The sequence below is a fragment of the Bos mutus genome, chromosome 24 (genome assembly GCF_027580195.1).
Source record: "Bos mutus isolate GX-2022 chromosome 24, NWIPB_WYAK_1.1, whole genome shotgun sequence".
In the NCBI taxonomy this organism is placed as follows: Eukaryota; Metazoa; Chordata; class Mammalia; order Artiodactyla; family Bovidae; genus Bos; species Bos mutus.
The window spans coordinates 33,881,333-33,895,951 of NC_091640.1; the positions used below are offsets into that span (position 1 = coordinate 33,881,333).

At 41.3% G+C, this 14,619-nt stretch overlaps 1 long non-coding RNA gene across 2 annotated transcripts in view; it reads left to right on the forward strand.

The window, feature by feature from the left end:
* Positions 1-14,619, forward strand: part of LOC138985403 (uncharacterized) — a 68,865-nt gene that overhangs the window by 48,996 nt on the left and 5,250 nt on the right. The window contains exon 3 of one of the 2 annotated variants that reach the window (XR_011462456.1): positions 9,467-10,082. The exons of the other annotated variant lie outside the window; for it this stretch is intronic. This is a non-coding gene — a long non-coding RNA (uncharacterized lncRNA). Of the gene's footprint in view, positions 1-9,466; positions 10,083-14,619 lie in introns of those variants that run through there. 2 annotated transcript variants of the gene reach the window in all.

Here is a 14,619-nt window from a genome sequence, read left to right on the forward strand (position 1 = left end):
TTTATACCTAAGGTAATTATTGGTATGTTAAGACTGAAGTCTGCCATTTGTTACCTGTTTTCTGTTTGTTTCCTTGTTTCTTAATCCTCTCCTCTCTGTTTGCCTTTCTATGTATTACTTGCACATATTTTCAGAACACCATTTGAAATTATTTTTAATGTTTTTGAGTATATCTCTTAGTTTAATTTTCTTAGTGGTTGCTCTGCGTATTACCATATGCATATGTGACATCACATTCTAGTGTCAACATTTTGCAACTTCAAAGGAAGTGTGGAAATCTTATTTTCATTTAGGTTTCTTTACTTTGCCCATGTTTAAATATCTTAAATGTCATATAGTGTTATGATTTTTCTTTCCAGTCATCAAAAATGATTTCTAAAGCTCATGAGGAGAAAGGTAGACTCTTGTAGGTATACATAGTCTTGGGTTTTTTAAGTTGAAGTATAGTTTATTTACAATATTATGTTAGTTTCAGATGATTCAGTACTTGTATAGATTGTACTCCATTAAAAATTATTATAAAATAATGGCTATAATTCCCTGTGCCGTACAACGTATCCTTTTTGCTTATCTATTTTATACTAGTAGTTGGTATCTCTTAATTCCATACCCCTATCTTGCTGCTCCCCTCTTCCTTCTTTCCACTAATAACCACTAGTTCATTTTCTATATCTGTGAGTCTGTTTCTGTTTTGCTATATACATAGTTTTTCATGAATCCATGTGTAAATGATATACAGTATTTATATTTCTCTGTCAGACTTATTTCACTAGGCATAATACTCTCTAGGTACATTCACACTGAAGGAAACAGCAGGATTTCATTTCTATGGCTAATATATTCATATCTTACAATAGTCAAGATGTGGAAAGAACTTAGTGTCTTCAACAGATGAAAGATAAGAAAATGTGATATATATCATATATATCAGTTCAGTTCAGTTCAGTTCAGTCGCTCAGTCGTGTTCGACTCTTTGTGACCCTATGAATCGCAGCACGCCAGGCCTCCCTGTCCATCACCAACTCCCAGAGTTCACTCAGACTCCTGTCCATCGAGTCAGTGACGCCATCCAGCCATCTCATCCTCTGTCGTCCCCTTCTCCTCCTGCCCCCTATCCCCCCCCAGCATCAGAGTCTTTTCCAATGAGTCAGCTCTTCATAGATAGATCGATCTATCTGTATGTGTATACCTGTTTCCTCATTACTCGGGAGTAATGGAGTACACAAAAACTCATAGGTTCCACGCAGCAAAAAGAGAAATTTTTCCTATCTTTGTCCCCGGTTGGAAGCACGAAAGTGCCAGTGCTAACCTTCTACCTACTTATTGCACATTTTTCCCCCGGAAGCTGTGGTCTCTGAATGCATGAAAGGAGATGGGCAACAGAAAAAGATGTAGAATATTTCTCTAGCTGCTTCAGAAATCTTGGTCTATGTAACAAAGAAATTGTTATAGAATTTTTCAAATTCATGTTGAATTTGGGCCCTGAATCATAGGGCAGGAAGTGGAAGGAGTTTGGCATGTATTTTTACTCTTTTTTAATTTTAGTTGGACTTCTATTTCATTGGATGTCTGGGTATGCCTCCATTGTCATCAGGGGAATTACATAATTTTTCAGAGTCCTATGTTTTCAAATATTTTCCTATCAAACTACAATTTTAAGGACTAATTAATTCCCCCTAGTAATTGACTCATAAAAATCATGTCCCATGATAACCAGAGGTTTCGATAGGTATGAAACAATCAGGATTATATAAGGACTTAGTAAAACTCAAAGTCAAAGAAAGCAGATTGTTTGCTAATTGTAACCTTGTAGGAGACGTAAAAATTGCCATTAGGACTTTAGAAACATGGACAGTCTATCACAACAGCCCATTTTTAACTCAAGAAGGCCTAGCAGTCTAGGGACCTTATGGCCAGGGATTGCTGTACCTTCAGAGATCTGAGGTGGCAGAAACTGGGCAGAGGTTGGGTTGATCAGCATGGCGAGACAGCAAACTCCCAGTGTGCTGGCATGTACTCAAGAGACTAGGGTCACCACTTTAAGCTTTAAATTAGATTAAACACAGGATGTACTGATCTGACAGATCGATGCAGATGATTAGCTAACTGTGAAGAGTAATGAGCTTACCAGGTGGTGCTAGTAGTAAAGAATCCGCCTGCCAGTGCAGGAGATACTAGAGATGTGGGTTCAGTCCCTGGGTTGGGAAGATCCCCTGGAGGAGGAAATGGCAACCCACTCCAGTATTCTTGCTTGGGCTGTCCCATGGACAGCGAAGCCTGATGGGCTGTAGTCCATGAGATCACAAAGAGTCAGACACGACTGAGCAACTGAGCATGCACTAAGAGTAACATCATGACTTTTTTCAGTTCAACATTTATCTTTTAAAAATACATGTATATTCTTTAACATATATGTATATATGAATTTGTATACACATGCAGGTACACGCACTCAGAGTCTCTGAATTAGTTTCAGTGAAATCTGCATCAGTGCAGAGGTACTCTCGGAGTGCCTTCAATAAAAAAGTCACTGTGTATTATGCGATAACATTGAACAGACTCCAGACAGCCTCTTATCTTAGATATACAACGACGTAGCATAACTCAAGCCTAAAGGAGAAGTTAAAGCATTAGGTAACGGTAGCAACAGTAGCATGTTAGTGAAGTAATAACTCTCTTGGAGGATAACCCAGGATGGGTTTTATTGAATTCAGTTTATTTAGCTGGGATAAACCCAGATAGGCATCTCATTTACAAGAAGGTACTAGCAAGAGGGCAGGTTATTACAAGCACATTTAGAAGATAAGCAATAGGAAAATCGAATAAAATCAGAGATCAGGAAGGGAGCAGAAGTGGTTCCTGGTTCAGCCTCTTGCCTTGGACAGGTCTATATTTACTCCAGCTAAGAACAATAGTAATTGCCTTCTCAGACATCCATGGGGATGAATGGTGTGTGAGCTCTCTTAGGAACGTGTGAGTTATCCTTGTTGACAAGCTTACTTTGTGGCTAATTGAAGTTTCTTTTTCTCGCAACTTAAGTGCATTTTCTTTGTTTCTCTGTTCTCTGAAGAGTTAGAATAATTATTCAGTGTTTCTTCATAATAATTTTTAAAATGTGACAATAGTTGCTATCCCTTAGCTTTTCCAGCTTCCCATACAAATTAACTGTAAAATTGGATTGATGCTGTTTTTCTACCCATTTAATTAGTGTTTTTACTGTTTTCAAGGGTTGTTGTCTTCCTTCCTTTTTCCTTTCCTTCCTTTCTTCCTTCCTCCCTTTTTGCAGACTAGGAAAAAAAAATGTCAAAGCCTTCCTTTCTTTCCTTTTCAAATTTAAATATAACAGATATTTACTTGGTTATTTTGATAAGTGAGCCTTTGTTCTTAACGCTGCTGCCAACATGAGTAGCTGCATGGACTCTACTCCTTGGAGTAACTCCTGAATCTTAAGGTCTTAACACAGCTTTGTCCGAGACATCAGACAAAAAATGTGACTAGCGGAAACACTTGGTTGACCATTCTAGTTAGTGGTTTTGGTTCCAGAAGTATACTTGATGACACAGAAGAGCATGTTCCAGCTGAGCTGTCCTTGCAGTGACGTGTGTCATTGCAGGCCCAGAGGACTGAGTTTTATATATTGATAAATATTGATCAGTTAAAGGTGTGTCCCTCCACTCACCATTGCCTTCTGCTCTTGTGTGTGGTTCCCCACGTGAATGTATGTGTGGATGTGTGTGTGTGTGTGTGTGTTAAGAGTGGTAGTGGTACACAGGAAAAATGCATACATAAATGAAATATTGTGATGTATTAACTGAAAAATTTTTGTTTCTGGTATTTCATTTTTACCTAGACTTCTCTTCCGTCCCTCAAGGACTTGGGTTCTCTCTAAAGCTGCTTTCTCTTGAATAAACCTTTATTTGGAAGTTGGTTTTCTAAAAAGCAAAGTCTGTCTATACACCATCTAACTTCTTTGAATGCTTCATCTTTCCTCCTGTCCCATTCAAGCTCTTTCTTCTAAAGATTATGTTTCTGAATCAGAAAATATTCATTAAGTGTCTCTGAAAGCTACTGTGCATGACACTGAGGATGGCAGAAAATAAATACAAAGGGATACTCTCTTCTAAGACCTCACAGTCAGGGGGATGAGAAATACATGCACAGATAACTCTGGGTGGAGTGGGTGAAGTATCTTAGTTAAGAAGAAAAGTGTTATTATTAGTTACATTAGATGTAGACCTATCCAAGGAAGTTTAGGCGGTAGTCATATATGTTCATTTTTTAAAATCTTCTTTCTTTTCTTAAAATCTTATAAAATCAAATTAGTCACTGCTTCCACCAAATTATCCATTAACTCAAAAAACAAACAACTGTTATCATTTACATATCATAAAATTTACCCATCTAAAGTATACAACGGAGAAGGCAATGGCACCCCACTCCAGTACTCTTGCCTGGAAAATCCCATGGACGGAGGACCCTGGTGGGCTGCAGTCCATGGGGTCGCTAAGAGTCAGACACGACTGAGCGACTTCACTTTCACTTTTCACTTTCATGCATTGGAGAAGGAAATGGCAACCCACTTCAGTGTTCTTGCCTGGAGAATCCCAGGGATGGGAGAGCCTGGTGGGCTGCCGTCTATGGGGTCGCACAGAGTCGGACACGACTGAAGCGACTTAGCAGCAGCAGCAGCAGAATCACACAATATGTTTCTTTCTTTCTTTTTCATTGGCCTCTCTCACTTGGCATTTGTTGTTGTTGTTCAGCCGCTAAGTCATGTCTGACTCTTTGTGATGCTATAGACTGCAGCATACCGTGCTTCCCTTCCTTCACTATCTCCTGGAGCTGTAGTGTGTATTAGTATTTTATTGCTGTTTAGATTGCTGAATAACATCCAACTCTGGCTATCCCAGATTTTATTCAGCTATTTGCCCATCTATTCACTTAGTAATCTTCATTTTCTTTCTCCCTCCTCCCAATACAGAGTGCAATAGAAGATTACGGCATCAACCATTTTAGAATCCCGTCTCTTATTTTAGAATCCCACCTGTTATTTTTCTAGGAGAATCTGACTGAAGTCTTTAAGAACTGTTAGCACATCAGGTTGTCTCTGTGTAGGTGGGAAGCAGGTGTGGGGCATCCCAGAAAGTTCTCACCCACTTTTCATTTTGGATTTGAAGGTTTAAAAAAAAAAAGAGTCTGATTCTATTAGTAAATTTACCTTTTAGATAGAGGAATACACTCTGATGTCTGGGGACGGGGCATCAATTCAAGTCACCAGAACACATCATCACCACACGAATGCCTTTGCTGAGCTGGTTACCTTTCAGTGACCGCCGTGCCCATTATCAGCCATATTCAAGTTTTGTGGTATGTGGTATGCACTCAAAATTTTAAGGTGTTAGAGACATTTCCTTCTTTCAGTGTGAGGCAGGGTGACCCAGCGTCTCTGAAAGGTAAATACGAAGCCTCTCTCTCGTTCGAAAGAGTTATTGAGCCATGTTTACAGTGGGTCCCCTTTGTCTGCAGTGCACATACTTCACATTTTCTTGAAAGGAATGGGCTACCTGCCAATGACATTTCACAGTTCTCAAAGCGCACGGTTTCTTCAGGAATATAATTCCTCATCTGCTCTGCCCTTTCCCTTTGAGTTTTATGTTTCATCCTTGCTCTGTGCAACGCACCAATCAACACACATTCAGGCAACTCCTCATTTCTACTTCCTTTGATGACCTTGAAGCTCTTCATCTGGCCAGTCGATCCCGCCTGGAGGAATGTGGTGGGATGGGCCTCTGCCGTGGAGCTGGAAGCCCGGCTGGCTCTGTACTGTGTTATAATTCCTCCCTCCTCTTCATGGCACCCCTTCCTTTCCCATCTTAAAACAAAAAAACAAAACGAGACAAAGCAAATCCCCAAGGATATGAATAGCTTGAAGTAAACTAAATTGGTCATTGTTATTACCGGAGAACTTCACACCGAATGCAAGCGATAATCTGCTTATACACATTGCATTCTCTTACACAGTCCCTTCTCTTTCATCACTCTTCTCCTCTGCTGGGCAAACGGAGGAGTTCAACCTTCTCATTCCCACCGTTTTGTACTCATGAAAAGAAGTCAACAGAGCTTCCTTTTGTTTTGCTCTTGTTTGTGGGCTTCCATCTGGGTCCCAGCATAGGGCTACCAGCTGGAGGGCACTTTTGCGGGTAACCGCATAGAGGGAGCTCTCGTGTTTTATATGCAGAACTTGGGCTTTCTCACCGCAGTGCATGAATCCCAGGAGAGTGATTCTGTAAAAAAGCAAATCAGTTTTCCTCTGAAGCATCCAAATGGTACTGGAGATCCTATCAAAGTTGAGGGAGAGGTTATGGCAAATTGACCAGCATCCCTTTACTGAGAATGTAATTAGATGAAAAACCAGCCACTAGAACCCTACAGTCAATATAGTGAGTTAAGGCTCCTCAGAGGCAACCAGGAAATACAGAACAAGCAGTGTATCTTCTGTGGGCATCATTTTCCTTATTTTCAGGGAAAATTACACCTTCCATATTTTTCCTCCACCTCCTATTTCAGAAAGTATCCAAAATCCCCAAGTCAGAGCTTTATTAAGAATGAGCCTATGTTATTAAAAGTGATTTTGGAAAAAAAAATTATAAATACAAATATGAATGAACAACTTTCCTGGATATTTTGAATTTGCAAAAGGACTCTGATGCTTTGCTATGGAAGCCCTTCTTATATAAATTTGAAGACACAGAGGATCTCCAAATGGGATCCCTGACTCATGCTGGAAGTAAAGAATCAGAGCATTTTACAGTATTCTAATGGACATTTTAATGTTTTTCATCTGTTCTTAATTTGAGATAGACATAATCTCTTCTAGGCTAGAAGATAGTTTTAGTATTATTTTTAGTTGTTAGTAAAATCTTCTCAATGCTTTGGCTCCCAACTAGAACTAAGAAATATGGAGCAAAAGCTAGACAGTCAGCTGAATAATGAAGTCAGGTCAAATCAGTTCAGCCTTCTTTATGTCTCAGCTGCAGGCGAGGCACTGAGTTGAGCATCACAGCGGACAGAAGGATGGGGAAGGAACAGATGTTTACCTCAGGGAGCTGGGAGGCTAGTTAGGAACCTAAGATGGCACAGCACTTCAGCCCAACATGTGAAGAAGATGCACGTAAAAATGTTTGTGTGGGTTCAGTTTATGGTAACCTAGGAAACATAAATGCCATAAAGACAAAGGAGGAGTTAAAAAAAACATGCACTTAGAAATGAAAATCCCTCTAAGATCAGTGACCAGTCTTCTTTTTATATTAGTCACAAAGCAGCAAGCTTTCATCTTCTCTTCTCCGCCACAGTGGGCGCTTGGGTTACATTTTTAGGATGAGCAGAAGCTTATGAGAGCCAGACAGAAACAGTGGGACTGATTTCACTTCTCTCCCAAACATGACTGCAAGACGAGGTTGGACTGTTAAAAAAAATTTTAGACACATTTTTGTGGTTTGGGTTTGAATTAATCTACACAATTGCTTTTAGAGTTAACTGTTTTGATGCAAATGCTGTGGATCCTAAGAAATAAAAGGACTATAAGCTAATTGATCCAATTCCTTGCTTTCAAATAGATAATGTGTTTTTTTTATTCCTTAGTTGAGGAGCATTATCCAGAGGTTACATGTATTACCTAAAGTTGCAAGCACAGGAAGTCTAGGTTCCTGTCCTTAGACTCTCAAGAGAGCTCTTCCACCTTACCACCTCTCGTAGATGAGAAAAGAAAACCGCAAAATTACTGTGAGTTGGTAGAAAACTCTCATTTTTGTTTGTATTTTTGTGCCTATCAATTTATACCTTTATTTATAAAATAGTACTGTTTTGGAAACCTTTGTTGCTCTCTGTTATCACTGTTTATTTAAGATTTATATCACATCAATTTCCAAAAAATTTAAAAAATTTGTTGCAATTGTATGCACACGCTAAGTCTCTTTAGTTGTGTCCAAATCTTTGTGACCCCAAGGACAGTAGCCTGCCAGGCTCCTCTGTCCATGGGATTCTCCCACTGGAGTGGGTTGCCGCTTCCTTCTCCAGAGGATCTTCCCAATCCAGGGATCTCTTATGTCTCCTGCGTTGGCCGGCGGGTTCTTTATCACCAGGGCCACCTGGGTGCTAGTGTTGTATACACATTACAGAATAAAACACCTTTTTGTTTTCCCCTAAATCACAGAAATAGTTAGCAGGCATCCATGTGTTTTATTTTTTTTAAGATTTTTTTTTTGATGTGGATAACTTTTTTTTTTTTCCCAAAAAAAGAGTCTTTATTGAATTTTTTTACTATGTTGTTTCTGCTTTCTGTTTTAAATTTTTGGCCCCAGGCATATGGGATCTTAACTCCCCGTGCATGCTCAGTCGCTTCAGTCATGTCTGACTCTTCACCACCCTATGGAGTATAGCCTGCCAGGCTCCTCTGTCCATGGGATTCTCCAGGCAAGAATACTGGAGTGGGTTGCCATGCCCTCCTCTAGGGGATCTTCCTGGCTCAGGGATCAAACCCTAGTCTCATGTCTCCTGCATTGGCAGGAGGGTTCTTTATCACCAGTGCCACCTGGGAAGCCCTTAGTTCCCTGACCAGGGATGAAACCCGCACTCCCGCATTGGAAGGCAAAGTGTTAACCCTGGGCTGCTAGGGAAGTCTCGTGCATGTATTTTAGAAGGATGAAGGTAGATTTTTCTGAACCTGTAACACTAGCGGGAGAGTTTCTCTTTTGCGGGAGGGGGTGGTCTCCAAAGCATGTCTCTAATAGTTTTTAGACTACCTTTTCAGCAGCTTTTCAGCCACAAAATTGTGAGCAATGGATCTAATCCTATGTGAATCAAGCAAAATATAGAATGTTTATAAGATGCTTTGAACACTATTGAATGCTGTAGCAATGTAAGGTATTATGATTACACCAATTCTTGGCTCCTTTCTCTATTTATTTAAGGGTTACACAGACCTTGTTTAATACCTCAACATCCTTCCAGTTGAGTCAAGCACAGACATACTTTAGCCACTTGAGGTTAAATACTAAACCCAGTGCAGAGCAGGGTCTCCAGCCTCCCCCTGCCTCTCACCTTTCAGGTTCTGTTCTGGAAATGGGCCCAGCAGTGATGTGTGAGAATTTATTCCTTTGGGTTTATTTGTTTTGCTTTTTTATTTGGCAGCTGTGGTCACTGACTGGCTTCCTTTTTTTTTTTAGGATGAATCTTTTCTATTCCTTTATGATTGGGTGACAAAAATTAGACAAAAATGCCAAAATGAACAACCCAGAAAGCTCATCAAGTTTCCTGGATCGTTACGAAAAAAAAAAAAAAACCCAACCTACCAATAACTTGGAGTTCTGAACATAATTGGTTGGTTCCCAGAAGTACAATAAAAGGAAACCAGAAGTATTTTGGTCCCCGGTTGTTTTTGAATCAATCTGTTTTTTTTTTTTTTCAGACTTTGAAGGTCACAGAATCAAATCATGTGGAGCCACAGGAGGGAGATTCCACCTTTCCATCGGTCTTCCCACCCACTTTTTCTCCCCATTTCTGTTAGAAGTGAGGTTGTGCTGGATTTAAGCAGAACATTGCTCAGAATTTCCAGCGGTTTCCAATCAAAGCAGGTCACAATGAAAGGTGTCCTGGAAGTTACTAGACGAGAAGCAATAGTGATAAGTAAAGCAGCTCTTGAAACCTTCAGTGTGTAGCCTTGGGAATTCTCCTGGTACACAGGCTGGGGAACTCTGCTAGTCTCAGGAGGGAACCCAAGGAAGAACAGCCCATACTCATATCTCCAAGTAAGCCAGGGTGCTTTAAATCTGAAATAATGACTGTGAGGCGCAGAACCATGGGGGCATGGGATTAGATTTATGTAGAAAGTGGATAATTAAACTGGAGTTTTAGACACACACAGGAAGGTGAAAGAAGAGGAAAGAATGACAGCTATTATTTTCTAGTGATCTAATCTAGAGAGCCTCAGTGTTTTCATTATAACATGACCACTAGAGAATACAGGAAAAAAAAACAATTGGTATATTTCATGGCAAATGCAGTTACATAAATAATGTAAATTTCCTACCCTGATTTTTTGTTCTTTTTATTTCTTATTAAAAAATTCTTTTTATTTCATACTTCTATCAAAAGATTTAATTTTACTCTGCAGGTTAGTCAGTAATATATCTTTTATTATTGCATAATGTAAACAATTTCATATTGCTTATATTTCTTTTTCTTAGGATTTAGTGAATAGCAAAGAAATATTTTTCTAATGAATAAACTTGTTGCACAATTCCAGAAACCTCCCCTCAATGTGTCATACATCCAACTGGTACACCTAAGCACAAGTGAAAAACTGTAATATCTGAAGTAAGAATTAAGATATATCAACTGCCAACTATGTGCAAGGCATTGTATTGGGTGCTATATATTAGATATTCCATTCAATCCTCAAAACAACCCTCAAAGCTGACTATTTCCCACATGCATATAAGAAAGTGGGTTCAATAAAATAAAATTTAAAAAAAAGTGGGTTCAGGAAGATCTTACCCAAGTCTTATAGTTAGTAAGTGTCAAAGCTGCTGCTGGAGCTGAGCTCACTCTAATTTCAAAGTCCTAATTCTTTCCCCTTATCATCATGCCAGGATTGTACTGGAAGTCCTGAAAGCTAGAGCAAGAGACCTCTCACTAGCTTATACAACTTAGCTTTCTCAAGAGCATCTGCAGAAAGAAACCAATTCTAACAAATGTAGATAGATCTGGGTTGTGGAGTTAGGTAATCTTTTGCCCCCTGTTGTTGTTTAGTTGCTAAGTCATGTCCCACTCTCTGCAACCCCATGGACTGCAGCACACCAGGCTTCCCTGTCCTTCACTACCTCCTGGAACTTGCTCGAGGAGCAAGCTCATGTCCATTAAGTCAGTGATGCCATCCAACCATCTCATCCTCTGTTGCCTCCTTCTCCTTCTGCCTTCAGTCTTTCCCAGCATCAGGGTCTTTTCCAATGAGTCAGCTCTTCGTATCAGGTAGCCAAAGTATTGGAGCTTCAGCTTCAGTACCAGTCCTTCCAGTGAATATTCAGGGTTGATTTTCTTCACCCTCCAGACAACTGTGCCTTGGATTTTTCTGGGGGATAGGACATTCCCAATAATAGAAGTTGAAATAGGTCCTTAAAGGGGGTCTTGATGTTTGCAAGTTTGTCTGGGGAACAAAATGGGGAGGGCAGGGCAGGACAGTTGAGGTAAGATTGCAAGGGAGTATCTTTGAATGCATCTAAGAGAGGATTCAGCAGAAGGGAAGGGGTGTCAGGCATGGTGAATCTGATTCAGCAAAGGCAAATTAAGCTACAGTTGGAAAGAAGGTGCAGTTGTAACCATGACCATGACCATCTTGGTTTTTCTAGAAACTGTCCTGACCCCACTGCTCTGGAGGGTTCTGTACATTCTGGAGTTGGAAGGGCTATCTGTGTGAGATATCTATTTCAGATACTTGGATTCAATAACGAAGGATCCTCGGTTGGTTGAATCACTTCAGAATTGACACTTTAAGGAAAACAGCCATGTTCCAACAAGAAGGCCAACTAAGCTCTCCTATAACATAAAGTTTATAGATAGTCAAGGCACTTTGCCTCAATTCAGGAAGTCTCTGAAGAGTCATCCCAGCTTCAGACATCCTGAAGGATCAGATGATGCTCAAGGAATACTATTTGAGCCAGCCTTCCAGTGCCTCTCAGCCCAGGCTCCCCTGACATGCTGCCCTCTAGCAGGGGAGCCTGGGGGTGGAGATACTACTCTTCTCATTTTACAGCCAAGTAATGAGTAGCCCTGGGTTGGGAAGATCCTCTGCAAAAGGTAATGGCAACCCACTCCAGTATTCTTGCCTAGAGAATCCTGTGGACAGAACAGCCTGGTGGGCTACAGTCCTTGGGGTCACAGTCAGACACGACTGAGTGACTAACACTTTCAATTTCACTGAGTAGCCAAGTGGCCTGATGATTGAGATGCATACCCAAGAGTTGGTTCTAGATCAGGGGAGGCCTGGATCCTTGTGTCCAGCTGTAGGGGTGGCAGTCAAGACTCAGTCTACACTGATTCACAACAATGTCTGAAACATCCCCAGGGACTTCAACAAATAGGGCCGAATAGAGACAAGGTTCTTGTAAAGGGGATGGATTCCTTCTATGCAGATGGGGGCCATGAGCCCATAGAGTTGGTCATTAATGTTATGTCTGTATCAACCAGGGAGCCCTAGAGTTACTTTTGTAGATGGGTAATGAGAATCTAGTATAGCATGGCTGGTGTATAGCAAGTAAATGTTAGATCTTGTAGAATCACACTACTTTAGCCAGGTAGGTTGGGCAAAAGTCCCTAATAGCTGTGCCTACCCAGATCCCTCCACACCTGGCTTGACTATTTCCCAGTTAAGGTTCATGGAGAGGTGCTCAAGTCAGCTGCCAGTTGTGTAGAGTGGTAGACAGTTGTCACTTAAATGTGCTGTGAAGTCAGGCTCGATGACTATCCATCGAGCAGCTTGTCCTGACCCTGCTTTCTCTCTCAGGTTGACGAGATAGCCAGAGACAAAGCCTTGGAGGTGAGTAGTGTAGCTATGGAGCCATGAAGCAGCCCTGGGGAGTGTTGTGAAGCTAGTGAGAAGAGGCACTAGTACATGTGCTGATGGGGTGTGCGGTTCCTGAGGAAAGTGTGCCAGGGTGAATCAACCTAGACACCAGCCCTGCCAGGTGTCCCTGAGCCCAGCTTCCCAGGTCTCCTCAGTTCCTCCCCAGAAATGCCCTTGGCTTGTTGACCTTCATGCTCTGCCTGCCTAGACTGAAGTCCCAGCAGGTGGTGGGAAGACCTATGTCAGCTGACCAAGCCTTTATCCCCTCAGCTCTTCAACTCCAGCAAAATGGCTGGTGCATGAACCCTTTCAATGGCATGGTGAAGCCTAGGGACTCCTTATCAGAATCATGTTGGTTTTTTTAATAGTTTTATTTATTTGTTTATTGGCTACGCTGGGGCTTCATTGCTGCGTGGGCTTTTTTCTCTAGTTGTGGAGAGTGGGGGCTGCTCTCTGGTTGCAGTGCGTGGACCTCTCATTGTGGTGGCTTCTCTGGTTGTGGAGCATGGGATCTAGGTCATACGGGCTTCAGCAGTTGTGACTCCCAGGCTCTAGAGCACAGGCTCAACAGTTGTGGCACACGGGCATAGTTGCTCCACGGCATGTGGCATCTTCTTCCCCATGCTCCTGCACTGGCAGGCGGATTCTTTACCACTGAGCCAGCAGGGAAGCCCCGGAATCATATTTTTAAATGAATAGAATATTATACTCAGGGTTACAAAGGAAGCCAATTACCTGGAAATATAGTCTGAAATATTTGTAGGGATTTCAAAAAATAATTAGGGCCAGGTGGAGGTAAGGATTTTGAATGAGGGCTAGGTTTTTTTCTCTGCAGGTAGGAACCTGCACAATCAAAATGCCTAAAAGTTAAATTTGTGATATTAAAATGTATATGCTTCATTAATAATATAATAAATAACAAGACTTAATAGCAGGCTTAATAATTACCATAATTCCAAATAATGATGAGCATAAAGGGTATTTGAGATGTTTGTTACAATGTGACTTGAAAAATTTGTGATTTCTATTGGTGACAAAGTCACAGACACTGTAATACTAATAGAGTATGTTGCCTACATTCATAATTGGGAGAAACACTAAATTTCAATGAAAGGGAATGAAAACAAATACGTAGTTTTCAATAGACCACATAAATTCTGTCTATGGACCTCGGTTAAGACCCCATACGTTATGTGTTTGGAAAATGGAAAATGCCTTTAGGAAGTCATGTGCCTGGTTTTGGGAACACCAATATCACCGAGCTACAGTGTCCCCAGTTTATGTAATAATGACAAGGCAATGCCCAGCCCCATTGCAGAGCCAGTCTGTGGACACGTGAAATTAGTTATCTCCAAAGTCGTGGAGGGTTGAGCAGATGCAGATGGGGAAAGGCGCCAGGGCCAGGCACAAATTCTGTGCCATTTATGGGGGGCAAAGGAAAGCTGTAGTAGTTCTTTAGAATGGAGCCATACCACAAACTAGATAGCTGAACAAGACTAATTTCGGGCAATTGCTATGAAGACTAGCAATGAGGAAAGAAAGCAATGACCCCAGTTTGAGCACAGAGTAGAGGGCTGGGAAGTACATGGCCTTGGGACTAGAGTCCCAGTTCCACCCTTGACAGCTGGTGACTTTGAATAAGTGAAAAAAAAAGTCCTCCACTTTTTATTACTAATCCCCACTGTTAAAATGGGACTAATACATTTGGCCACCTGATACGAAGAAGTGACTCATTGGAAAAGACCCTAATGCTGGGAAAGACTGAAGGCAGGAGGAGAAGGGGACAATAGGGGATGAGATGGTTGGATGGAATCACTAACTCGCTGGACATGAGTTTGAGCAGGCTCTGGGAGTTGGTGATGGACAGGGAAGCCTGGCGTGCTGCAGTCCATGGGTTGCAAAGAGTCAGACATGACTGGGCGACTGAACTGAACGGAACTGAATACCTCACAAGGTTTCTGTGATGAACTCATACAGGAAACAGCTTCTCTGGTAGCTCA